Below are 13987 nucleotides of genomic sequence, written 5' to 3' on the forward strand. Positions count from 1 at the left end.
CCATGGAGCTTTAACCCATGGATCTCATGGAAATGAAAAGACATGGGTATTAGGGTTTACATGGATGTAAACCTAATCCACCACACTATATAAAGGAGGCTTTGGTTCTTGAAATTGAACTAGTTGATGTGTGTAAACCAAGAGGGCCGATTTCAAGAAGTTTGTGACTATTCTCTCAAGTTTCCTAGTTTGTGGTGATTTGTGACTTCCATTTGAGGCATCCACATTATTGGTGCTAGGCTCTCAAACTCCAAGCAATCAACTACTACTACAAGGTAAGTAATTCTACTAGTTTTATTTGATTCAAGTATCCCATGCCATGCTAGTTAGGATAAGAACCTTGGAAAAATAATTATTTGCATGTATCTTAGTCAAACATAGATCCAAGGTTTCTAGGGTTGCATGTACACCATAGGAGTGTTAGAATGCTCAAAACCCATCACAAGTACCGGGTCATCTGAGCTTGCTCAGAAGCAACAAACTCAGGGCAAAAACATGGATCTTCATCACCGACTCAGTTCCCTATCTCAAATCAAAGTATTCCTGGGTTACCCTCTCCCACTCCACCAGCGGAACGTATCTAGAATGGAACATCTCAGAGAACTGCTCCCAAGTCACTGCAATCCTCTGGTTAGGATAAGATAAGCTAGTAACAAGTCTCCACCAATCCTTCGCTCTAGACCGCAAAAGGTTTAGAGCGTACTTGACCTTCTTTTCAGATGGGCAAGAGTAAGTGAAGAAGCATCCCTCGATGTCAGATAGCCACATCATGGCTATGATTAGATCCTGAAGTTCTTCAAATGTCTGGGGCTTTGAATTGTCAAATTCCCAATACTAGAAGGCTTTCCCAGCGCCAATCTCGACAGTAGCAACGACTGCACTGGCTGCAGCAGCAGCAGTCTCGGAAAGTGCATCGTATCGCTCATTAAAGTACCCCACCATAGTGGTCTTAATAGACCAAAACATCTCTGGCAACTATGAGTGGAAGAGGGAAACAACCTCCTCCTAAATGATCTCCCTAACCCGATCCTCAGTCAATGCTGGCCTATCCTGGCCACCAGCCCCTGATCCTTATCTGGATCCCGCCTCAAATCGTCTTGTAATCGCCATACTGAAAAAAACCAGGGAGATTTCTGATAAAACACATATAACACTATGAGGACCAATTCCCAAAAAAAACCCTAGGGGTTTTGACTTCCCTGCTACGCATACAGGTCCTGTGCTTCCAATAGTTCGGGCCCATACTACCTTCCACACCTACATGTATTTGTCTCAGAGGATCATCACAACAGCCCTAACAATACATACTAGATTATGCATACACTTTATCCCTACTTCCTAGAGGAAGGCTAAACATTACACAACTGGCCGACTGAGCCCACACAACTCATCCATGAAACTTCCACCAACCCTGCAGCACTCGTGTATGCTAATCATACACAACACTGGATCCTATTGATAGTCGAATACTTGATTCCACCCTAAGCCGTTCATTAAACAATAACAGGAAGTAAGGCTAAACCAAATATTCTTAGGCTACAGAATCTTAGTTATGTAAAACTATGATGCATACCCTAAGTGTCACACCCCCGAACCAGACGGCGGAAACGTCCGGGGGCTTGTACGTGACTTCGTCATTGGGGTATCATCACAAAGTATATAATTGAAACATAACATTATCATCACCACACATGTAATATAACAATGTACATTGGTTATATCGAGTATTGTATTTGAATATTACATGCCAAAATAATTAAAGTCTGATGAAAATAGAAATAAAACACAACATCCACTAGTTTGTTCATCCCAACTTACTTCAGCGGTTTCCTTACAATACAAGTTAATTTAAAAAGGTCAACATAAAAATGTTGGTGAGTTCATAAGTATATTTGAGAAAATGATTTGTATAACTTTGTAATCACAAGAAAATCCTATATTTTCTTAAAATAGTTTGGTATGTTTGTGTCCGATCTTGTATTAATGCATGTGTGTTATTGTTTAATAGAATGCTAAAAGAGATTGAAGAGAATGTAAATAGAATGCCCCCAGACAACCCTATGTTGCCTGTAAAAGAAGAAAAGAATAGTCTCCATAAATTTCATAATGTTAATTCCTCTAAGTGAGCCGTCATAACCATACTAATTAATGAAAATTTCACCTGTCTTGGCGTTGGTGGACGCCGACGGAAAATAGAATAAGGTCATCGTCACCCTAGACTGATGTAGTCTAACTGTAGCGAACAACTCAGGTGTGGGGTGTCATCCCCGTATAGATCTATACACAAAACCCCACTCTCCCTCCAAGAGACTCTGATTATAAGTACAGGCTACGATCGTACACTCAATAGGTGTCAGCCGACACGTCTCACTAGATCCTTAATCGAATTTTACGCGAAAAGGAATATATAAACTCATTCCAGGCCCAATGAACCATGTAAGCGAACCACTGAGGCTCACTAAACACGTAAGTTAATTTTCAGACCTGAAAGGAATGAGGGTATATAACATCGGCCCAAAATATATGTAAAAGGACAACAAAGGCCCATTTCACATGTAAGGTATTTATAGGCCCAAATAGCACGAAATTAGTATCCAAGGTCCGTCGCGCATGTTGATCTGTCAATGAGGCCCAATAAATATATAAATAGTATTCAGGACCTATCAAATATATTAATGGGCCACTAAAGCCCAATATTATACGAATGGCAAAATTTGTCCGTTTGTTATTTTATTGCTAGTATTAGTTCAATTATTTGTCAAATTGACTTAAAAATACCACTTTTGTAATCATATATATTAAATTCACATAAGTTAACATGTCTAGATGATTTGAAAGTATGTATAAGTCATATAAACTTGCATCTAACCAAAGTATAAACACTTTTAGTAAGTTAAAACAATTTTCTGATTTTTGGCCTTTTTGTCCCTATTTTTAGAAAAATTATAGAAAAATCATCGTAAGTCGAATTTAGATCCGTAAACTCTGAGAGTTTGGAAAATGAGTCTAATTTCTTCATAATTTTTATTATAATTTTTCGTGATCTCAAACCAGTGTGAAAATGTTCATTTTCACGGACTGGTCCGGAATCCTTCCTGAAATAATAGGCAGTTTTGTAAAACTCGTCAAAAATTGTAGAAAAATCGTATGAACGTATGAGAGTAGACATTTTAAAGGTATAAACCTGAACATTTATCATGTAAAACCGTTTTGAAAAATATTACCATCAAGGTGGTCAAAACAGTCCGTAACTAGACCAAAACTTTTCTGTTAAAAGCTGATTTTTGAGTTTAGGTTATAGATTTTTGAACACAACACTTGTTTTTTGCTATTTTGAGTGTATAAATCACAGATCTGCAAGTTTACATGACAACATATACTTTTCTCATAGTTTTTATGAAGATCTAAGTGATAAACTTCATATTCTTATCATATTTTTAGATTTATGAAGTAAACAACACATAATCACCAAATAAATCATGAAAAACACACATAGTCATGCATATACACATAGATCTACACAAAAAAACTTGTATTGTCCCCTAAAACTTAGTAAAAACTAAAAATAGGGGGTATGAACTCACATTGCTTTGATGTTTTTGGTTCTTGGTGATAAATTGAGTAGATGTCGTCCCTACGAAGCTTCTTGAGGAGGATTTTCGGACTTAGATGGTTCAAAGAAGCATGATTCACTAAAACATGGATGTAAGAGGAGTGAATGAGTTTAAATATGAAGTATAACACTTGGGTTTGTAAGATCTTACCACAATGGATGATTTCTTTATGAATTCTTCTTGAAACACCCACACTAACTCAAAAAATTTTGAAGAGGAAATGAGAGCTCTTGAGAGAATATTTGAGAGAGTTTGAAAGTGGAAGTGTGTGTGGGGGGGGGTGTTCTTTGGCCGAGAGGATAAGAAGGGAGGGGAGGGTTTCATTTTTGTTTATTACTTGATGGTAATTAGATTAGTGCATGGATGTATGGGGGTTAATCACCCTATATGTATGCTAAATAATGTTGAGGGGTCATCATTTAACTCCATGCAAACTTCTCTTTCTTTTTAATTGTTGTTTGGGTCGAGAATGGGCTAAAAGAAAGGAATTAAGATAAGTTTGGGCCCTATCTTGACTTAGTGCAAATATATGAGGCCCAAGTAATATTTTTCGGCCCATTGGGCAAATAAAATTAGTTATGGCCGAACATGGCCCATTAGAGATAATATGCATTATTCTAGGCTCACAATGGTCAAATTGAAAGTTTACTGGCCCATTTTGTGATTGAACCGGAACATTAGGGTTACAACCCAATGTTGAATGTATAAAATATATTGAATGAGGTTTCGGGCTTCAAGAATGAGTTTCGAATCAACCGGTTGCTTTTGGAATGAATATCATGTATATCACCGAGCATTAGGGTTACAGGATACGTCGAATGTTGATTACATATATACATAATTTCCTAGCCAGATGTGCTAGTTGTGACATCCTCCCCCCGTTAGAGGGAATTTCATCCCGAAATTCTTTTGAAAGATATAACTCTGAACGATAGAATAAGTGAGGGTACTTCTACTTTATCTGGTCTTCACGTCCCCATGTGAATTCCGGTCCATGCTTAGCGTTCCATCGAACCTTCACTGTCGGAATGTGACTCTGCTTTGTACGCTTCACTTCTCTGTCCATAATCTCAACGGGTTCTTCAATGAATAAAAGATTCTCGTTTACTTCGATTTCTTCCAGAGGAATGACAAGGGTTTCATCATTTAAGCACTTTTTCAGATTCGAGACGTGGAATATAGGGTGTACCTTGCTGAGCTCCGTAGGTAGCTGCAGCTTATATGTCACCGAGCCAATTCGGGCAAGAATCTCGAATGGCCCGATGTATCGCGGATTTAGCTTTCCCCGTTTCCCAAAACGGATCATCCCTTTCCAGGGAGAGACCTTTAATAGGACTTGATCTCCTACTTGGGATTTCATAGGCCTTCATCGTTTATTAACATAACTCTTTTGTCGGTCACACGATGCTTGGATTCTTGCCTTAATTTGGATAATCTTCTCTGTCGTTTCTGGAATGATTTATGGTTTTCCACTTTAATCTTGGCACAAGTGAGGCACTTGTCCACATGAGTGGCAATTTCTGCCTTCATGTTCAGCCCCCAATAATATCGTTTGTTGTCCAGGTATACTTTATCGGAACCTAGGTGGACGGGCTATTGCGGTTTATAGGTGTAAGGCCCTGAAATCTAGGATCTGAACCAGTGATCAAACAAATAACAATCAAACAATATTAGAATGGAGTAGAAGAAGATTAAACCAAGCTTTGGACACATTTATGTCAAAGAAACGTCAGGTACAACTTGGACACACACACATAGACCGTAAACTCTATGACTCGACAACAACCACTGACAGACTATGACAAGCCCTATATATATGGGAAAGGCTGGCCGTAAACAGGTTTACGGCCGTAAACCTGTTTACGTCCGTAAACAGACTTTTGGCCGTAAACACTTCCAAACAACTCTATTATATGACAAAAGACCCATTAAGACCTATACATCAGATAACCTAGCTCAAACCATAAACTAGACCCTTCAATCTCCCCCTTGGTTTGAGGCTAGCTTTGACTTAGTCCTTCTCAACGATAAGCACAACGTACCCCCCATCGCGCCACTCCACATCTCTTTTGCAATGTTCTCTACAACCATTGACGTGTATTCTTTAGCAGCACTCTCGAAGATCTGTTCAGCCACTTTGATCTGATGTTGTGCCAAATGATGAATATCCCACTTTACGAATTGAAGTAGGTCTCTTTATTCGAACAGGCGAAAGCAACCATCTTGAAACTTAATGATAGCAGACGCAGTGGTTTCATCATACACCCAGTAATGCATATTTGCAAGAGATCCATCACAGAAGTTCTGCAACACAGGAATCTGCCTAACTTGGTTGGTCGGTGGCCACATCACAGTCTGCAAAGGCTGATTTGTCTTGGGATCCAGTATGTCAGGGAATCTTTTAATGAAGGACTCAGCAGACTTCATGTTAGGAAATCCCTTCTTTACTTGGTTCTCCAAATACATCTTGAAATGAGTTGCTCATGGATTACCTGATGGATTTGCAAATGGAGCATTGGATAGTTCTGGAAGATCAACCCTTGTCCATGAACTGAAATCATGGAAGTCTTTATAATACTCCATGTTTGAGCTTTTGCGTCTCACTAACCACATGTTTAACTTGTCATGAAAGCCCCATGAGACAATTCCTGATCTATCACCATACTTGTGTCCAAATCATTTCTTTTCAAGATCAGTGACGGTGACTTTGGGTTGATCTCCAGGAGCATTCTGATCCGATCTTTTCTTGAACAATAGTTGCTTTTTCTTGTCGGATGCTGCTAATTTGGCGCATTTTAGTGCAACAACGTTGGGTGCTTGAACTGGTTCTTTTTCAAAACGATCAACGATCCGAGTTCTTCTTTCAGCGGGCGGGTCAACAGGGGGATCTTGTGATGACTGGCCAGCATTGAATTCTTGAACGGATGATTTGAACTTGTCGCCAAGTTCGTCTGCCAGTTTCTTCTTCAAGTCAAAGTAGCTTGCAGTTAAAGCTCCCAGGTGTGTTTGCATATCAGAGATTTGCTTTGATTTCAGAGTGTTATCTGCTTCAAGATCTGCAACACGAATGTTAAGCTGAGCTTTTTCGGCTTCAAGATCAGCTACACGAATATCAAGCTCAATGTTTTTCTGGTTTAGCACGCCGATCTCCTTTCTAAGTTCATGCATGGTGGAATCATCCTCTTCTGAGTGGCTTTCCTCTATAGAAATTCCTTTAGGGCGGGAGGAAGGCACTGAGCTTTGTTGTTGGGCCAGATGCATAGCAAGCCTCTCAGAGGCAGCATCATGAAAAGGCCAAGGAGGAGATGATCCCGGGGGAGCTGATGAAACACCAACTTCAAGAATGGTGCTTGGTCCTTCGTGGAATGGTACAGATGAATCAGCAGCAAAAGTAGTTGTTGGTTGAGTCAGACGGCCTTGAGATTGTTCTGTAATGAATACTCCCCGCCTCGGATCACGTCTTCTCCTTTTCAATGGAAACTGGGAGGTCAGAGTCATCAACAGTTCACTCACAGATGGCTCACTAGTAGGAATAACATCCTCAAGGGGAGGAATCCCTGAAGTTGTCTCCATAGGTGTTGTAGTGTCAGCCATTTGGTTGGAAGTAGGAGGCGTTATTTCAAGAACATCTTCTGTATCCCTTATCTCCGTTGCTGGATGAGCAACATCACGGATACAGTCAAAAAACGAGTCAAGGTCTTCATTGGACAAGAGGTTATCATTGTCTCCAAAATTCAAAGAAATGTCATCCTTGTCATAACCTGAAAGATCAACATCATTAAATGAATCATCTGTTGGGTTTTGAGCATTCTAACACTCCTATGGTGTACATGCAACCCTATAAACCTTGGATCTATGTTTTCTCTATTATACATACAAATATTAACTATTCCAAGGTTTCATCCTAACTAGCATATTATGAAGCACCTATACTACAAAGTTCTAGTTAGATGACATACCTTTTGATGTAGCTTGATGTCTTCAAGCTTTAAGAGCTTAGCCCCAATAGTGTGGAAGCCTCAAATGGAATCACAAATCACCAAAACACCTTGGAAGAACTTGAGAGAATATGTATGCACACTAAAATCGGCCCACTCTTATTTTTACACACTTGTGCCAATTTTATGAGCCAAGGACCCCTTTATATATTATGGAGGATTAGGGTTACACCCATGTAAACCCTAATACCCATGACCTTTCATTTACATAGGATCCATGGGTTAAAAGCTCCATGGACCATCCATGAAAGCTTAGCCCAACCTAAATGAACTTGGCCCATTCCATATATATAAGAGTCCATATTTACTTAGTTCTTTTTGATCACTTAATTAATTCTAAATTAATTCTTGATCAATACTAATTAAATAATATGATTCCATATTAATATATTAGAACTTATAATATATTAATATAAATCATAAATATACTATTCTCAAAAGACTATCCATATAAATTGTGCCGGTGAAGTGCAACCCAAATGGACCATGCCGGGTCGGGTCAAGTACATACCAAATATAGGTATGGACTTAGACATTAATCCAACAGTCTCCCACTTGGATAAGTCTAAAACTATTATTGAGTATGACTTCAAAACCTAACTGGCAATCGTAGCTCTTAAAGCCGCTGTCGAACTCTGACCTTGTCAATGACTTGTCCATTAGATAAGGGATCATATTCCTCCATTCTAGATATCATATGGACTGAGACATGGATTATAATCATTCTCTCTGTCCATTTGTTGTTTCCCAATTTTCGATTTATGATGACTGACTGATTGAACAAATCAAATCAGTCCTCGCTTGGCCAAGCACTCACATGTGTCATCGCTAAATCATCGAGGGGCCCACAGATATCGCTTTTATCCCGAAGGTAAAAGGAATGGATAAACTTCGACTCATATGGCTTGTTCTACTACTTGTTGAATCATACACAAAGGCACGTTTTATAACATTGAGTTACCAAATGCGTTTTCGTGCAATCAATGTATAACCAACTCATAGTAACAACTCATATCTCTAGGTTTGAAGAATATAAGATATTATCGTCTCATGATCACTCGTGATAAAATCCATGAAGTGATTCAAATGAGCGCGGGTTGAATCCAATACTCATAACTTATGAGCACTCATGAGTGTTGTAGCACCACTTTGTCCACCAACTTGGACCTCTACAAACCAACCCATGACAGTCTTGATTCATATCTACTTCCAACATATGACCGACTGTGGATGGTTTGAATAACTTAATCATTCAGGAAGAGCGACTTAGTTATTCTGGAAGTCAAAACATGCAAAGTGAAACACAAGAATAAATGAATCAAATATGCTATCAAACCCTATGAATATAAATAAACACTTTTATTTATCACCATACTGATTACTCATTATTCATTGTTTCGGTTTTATCAACTTTATACTTGAATTAAAAACACTAGTTGTCCCATGCTCCAAGCATGTACACTATGTTTTCCTTAAACAATAGCTTTGCCATACACCAAGTATGCACTCTAAAGTTTGTCTATGATCCTTACTTTGTGAAATAAACCAATTGAACATAATTTCAATGATTCTAATTTCACACTCCCAAATCCTTATCGAAAAATGTGAGAATTTCAAATTCCTATCATTTATCGAAATCTGTTTAGATTTTAAACGTATATGCACTGACCCTCCTGTAATGAATATGTACAAAGTCACAAAGGCTTGTCAACAGTCATTATAAGGTATTCCAATGGAGATCAACTCCATGGAACCTAAGTCTCATATTCAAAGTACATTGCTTTGGACATGCTTCTTGCATTAAGTTTTCTAATCTTACACAGATAACTTCCACCTATGGAGACAACTCCATATTCTCATTTTGACTATCACTTCTGAATAAGAGATGCCTCTTTTTAGAATATGTCAATATGGTCCTTCCAAAATTAGCACTATACTTCCAACTGTCCCTGAGTAACCAATCTTTGGTAAACCTCAGATTGTCCTCGACAATTGCTTAATCATTTTGGTCATATCCAATTCTAGACCTTTTCCCTTCTTAATGCCTCTGGGCATTTGGAAAAATTTAGAAATGACAAATATTATAGCACATGCAATCGATCCTGTACCCAAAGCAAATGGTACACGATTCATGATGTCTCAAATAAAGACATGATTCTAGACCAGTCTTTTGCTACAATATTTTTATTTGCCATGTTTTCAAAATTTGACTATGAAGAGGGATGTCGTAATCATAATCGAATTTTGAGAAAGCAATATATAGAATTTCCTTAAGTTGAACCAATCCAACATGAAATTCATATATATATTATTGACTAAAGATGATTAAGGTCTCAATCTAAGCCTTTAGAACTGAAATGAAGTATATCCTCTCCCTTAATTATAGCAAAACAACTTTTTCAATCCCTGCAGCCTCACGAATTGAAAATTTTGTTTTCTATAATTAACATTGCTAACTTGCAACACTAACAATAATTATCATGCTCCCACTAACATGATGATTATTAGCATAACACTTATGCTCCCACTAGCTTTGACATGTACTCAGAAATCAGCTGGACTTTCTAGAAATCAATACTTTATTGACTTTCTTACCAAAGTTCAGATTTCTGATACGAGATGCTTTGATAAAACTTTATCAAAATCATACACCTTTCCTTAGATAGCATGCATGTGTGTCTAAACAATTTCAGAACTATGAAAAGGGATGTCGTAATCATAGTCTCAATTGTTTAGACCTTTTGCCATCTGCTTCAAATCTACTTGGTGGAAGTGTTTCCTCACCATCATTTTCATGAATCGGAGAGAAACCTTATGACCCTTTGATTTTATGGTGTATGTGTTCTTATCCATGTGAATCGTCAAAACCATAGTCACAAGACAAGGATAATGACAAATCCAAACTCATATGGACTGAACTTATGTAATCTTAACTTCTTGCCACCTGGCAGTACAGGGCCTGCCATTGCTTCCAAGTTGTTATGCAACCAATTGAGAACTTTCAGAACTCCTATGCAAAGCCAACTTTAACTGGAATGGGCACAGAATATGTCAACACGATAGGTTATAAACCTCAAGTCGTGTGCTAGTGAAGAACCTCAGGTTTTATTCTTGATTAGTTCTTGAAATTCTTTTTAGGATCTTTAAGACTCCTACTATCCTCTTGACATATAAGACTATCTTGCCAAATATTCAAGAGATAGTGCGGATTCTTTATCAAGACAAACACTTCACACAATTGGCCTTAGTTGGTCTTTGTTTTATCCAAAACATCACAACTTACCAATTTCAAATGTACAAGAGTAGGACACTTTTACTCTTACATTTGACAAGTGTTTTAAACCTTTCTTTAAGATATGTCACTCAAGTTACAATCTTGGAGTATGACTCTAAGAATTGTTTTGGAACGAAGTATGACTCATCTTCCTGATCTAACCATTTCAACAATTCATGACTCCTCTTCTTAGTCATAAGAATGCACTATGATGACCTTTAGAGGACTAATTGTGATATGATTTCTAAATCATTAAGATGATCACAAACATGATACTAAAGTACTCTCCCATCTTTTCAGATTTGAGAAACTTTTATCTTTCTGCCTAATTTGATTCTTCCCATTCGTTCTGCCATACATTGAGACTTTTCCAATGTTTCAGAATTATACTTAAACTTGTAAGTATAACCATATTTACTAAACTTTAGTAAATCAAATAGTCTTAACGAGCTTTGCAGTGGACATGACTAGTGCACAAGAATGTGTATTCGATCCCTTTAGTCCTTCACTTGACTCACACATCCATGTGAACAAGTAATTAGTCTTGATTTTCCAATGCTTGAAAGTTCTCATTCGTCATACTATTCAACTTGCATGATTCCAAGTTTCGGTCCAATTGAAACTTGGGTGATGAGGAACTTTCCTGATTTGGTAAATTTAGACACTACCACAAATGAAAGAATCAAATCCATTTTCCAATATTGCTGTCAGTGGAATCATATAAGCAACTATTTTCCACAAATGCCATTGTAAGGATACTTCAAATAAATAAAAATTAAACAATTTTCTTTTATTTTAAAACTTTGCGGAAAAACTTATCCTTACAATCCACATGGAAAATTGTTGTTATCTATTCCTTAGCAATATGTCATAACTTCTTAAGCAACTGCTCAAAATTCTGATGCGATCGAAATCCACCTTCGCGATCAGAATCAGCATATACTTCCTTTAAGATTTCTCTCTATTCTTTGATTCTTAAAACATCAACATGTGACCCAGTCACATCATGTAATGAGGATCTCAGAATAGAACTTAACAGAGTTAGATAATGGGCTCTACCTGATGTAGAGTCAAACTTATTGACTTTAACATCCTTAGGTAAATTTGGCAGCTTTGCAATCAACGCCCCTTCCTTTGGCAAAATAAACATATGGACCCTTTGGTAATGGGACTATCTCAGACTTAGCCTTTCTCTTTACCATTTGGTCAACCGGGTTGACTATGGCCAATCCCTTTCCATTGGGAAGAGAATGCTTTTTCTGGATTTCCAGTGTCACCATTGTCACTGTCCATAAAGTTTTTGGGAAGTTGATCTTCCAATCAAATTTGCTTTACTATCGTTCCAAATCATTGCTGATTCAGCAGCACCAAGCAAATAGATATGATCATTAAGGTTCATGTCATAGTCTGTTTCATAGTAGTCCCAAAGAAACTCACTATGTGACTTAGAAAGTGATTGAACATCCAACTTTCTCAAGACTTTGACACCCAACTCTCCCGGCTTGTCAATATGTGACTTCATCTCTAAGATGTGATCACACATAGACCTTGCTTGCCATTAGGGCTTGAGTGACCTTCAACTTGTGGGTTAGGGAGAATAATTGGAGGAGGTGGAGGAAGAGAAGTATGACTTCCATGATCCAAACTCGGGAAGTCATATTCATTAGGAAAGCTTGGTTTGGGAAGATCATTGTTGTCTAAACCAGACATCAACAATGGGAGAAATTCATGTAAAGTTGATTTAAGTCCTTAGTATAACACCCAATATGATATATTAAGGCTAGGACCCAACAAACTATTTTATAACTTGGAAGAGGGATGCCGTAATCCAAGCAATAAAATATTTGAAGGTAGGTGAATGACGATTCACCAATTTCCACCAAGATAAACGAAATGTATTATTAGGTTTTAATTGGTTTTGAAACTCCTAGATTCTTTTGAGATTCATTGAACTTTTCAATGGCATGTTTCAATCTCGAGTGTGCCCTTCAGGTTTTGTGACTGGGATGCCGAGGATCACAAAACAAGGTGTGAAGTAACCATGCAAATATACTTGGTACCCTTAATATTTACCCCTCAATCGATGTGCCGGTTAACCACACATGCTCCAACGATACTATGATAAACATTAAGTTACCCTTTGCCTACCTTGTTAAGTCTAGGTTAGTGTGCCGGTTAACCACACACGCTCCACTAACAGCTTAAACAAAGTGCAAAGTGTAATTTCATGGATTAGCACCTTATTCACATTTTCCTAAGTAACTAAGATTGGGAATTTATAAGTGTTTAGTTACTTAGTATTTATCATTATACTTATAATGAAGGGAGAATTATAGTCCTTGTCCTACCTGTTCGGCTAACGACCCTCCACCGGTCAAGGAAGCGGTGAGTGAGAGTGAACACCCATTAAACTGCCATTTTATAGGCAGTAACCTTATACCCCCCTTATAGACCGGCTTCGTGAATGAGGCCTACTAATGGTAAGACGACTTGCTCTTATACATATAATATATTAAACTTTTAATATTATAATAGTATAAGGGTGTATTTTAGACATTTAAAATACTTGGTGGTTTAATCTATTAATTAAACTAGACTTTTAATTTAATTAAACTCAAACCATATATTTATGGATTAATAATACTCTTTTAATTAAACGCTTTAATTAACTATTAATAAAGTCCATAAGAGTTAATTCGAACTATTCAACAAAACATCATAATTCCAATTATTAAACTCAAAATTAAAACCATTTAATTAATTGTTTAAGTTATGAACCCAAGAGTTTTAGAATTCAATTCTTTTTTTCATAAAAAACTTTTCTCAAATTCCAAAACTTGAGGGCAAGTTTTGTAATTCTTGAAAACCTTTGGATTTCATAACTTATGGAATTAATGGTGTTTTATGATGAAACTTTCCATGTTCCATAACTTAAAAACAAGTTATGGAATTCTTTAAAACATTAACACCAAATTTTGTAACTCCATAAAAACTTTGAATCAAATTTTTTTTTTTTAAAAAAAAACTTTCATATCCATAACTTATGGAAGTTTCAATAACCCTTAAGATCACAACTTTAAAAAAAACTTTTGAGCTCCAAA

Source organism: Lactuca virosa, chromosome 8 (genome assembly GCF_052849685.1).
Source record: "Lactuca virosa cultivar CGN04683 chromosome 8, Lactuca_virosa_CGN04683_v6, whole genome shotgun sequence".
Classification (NCBI taxonomy): Eukaryota; Viridiplantae; Streptophyta; class Magnoliopsida; order Asterales; family Asteraceae; genus Lactuca; species Lactuca virosa.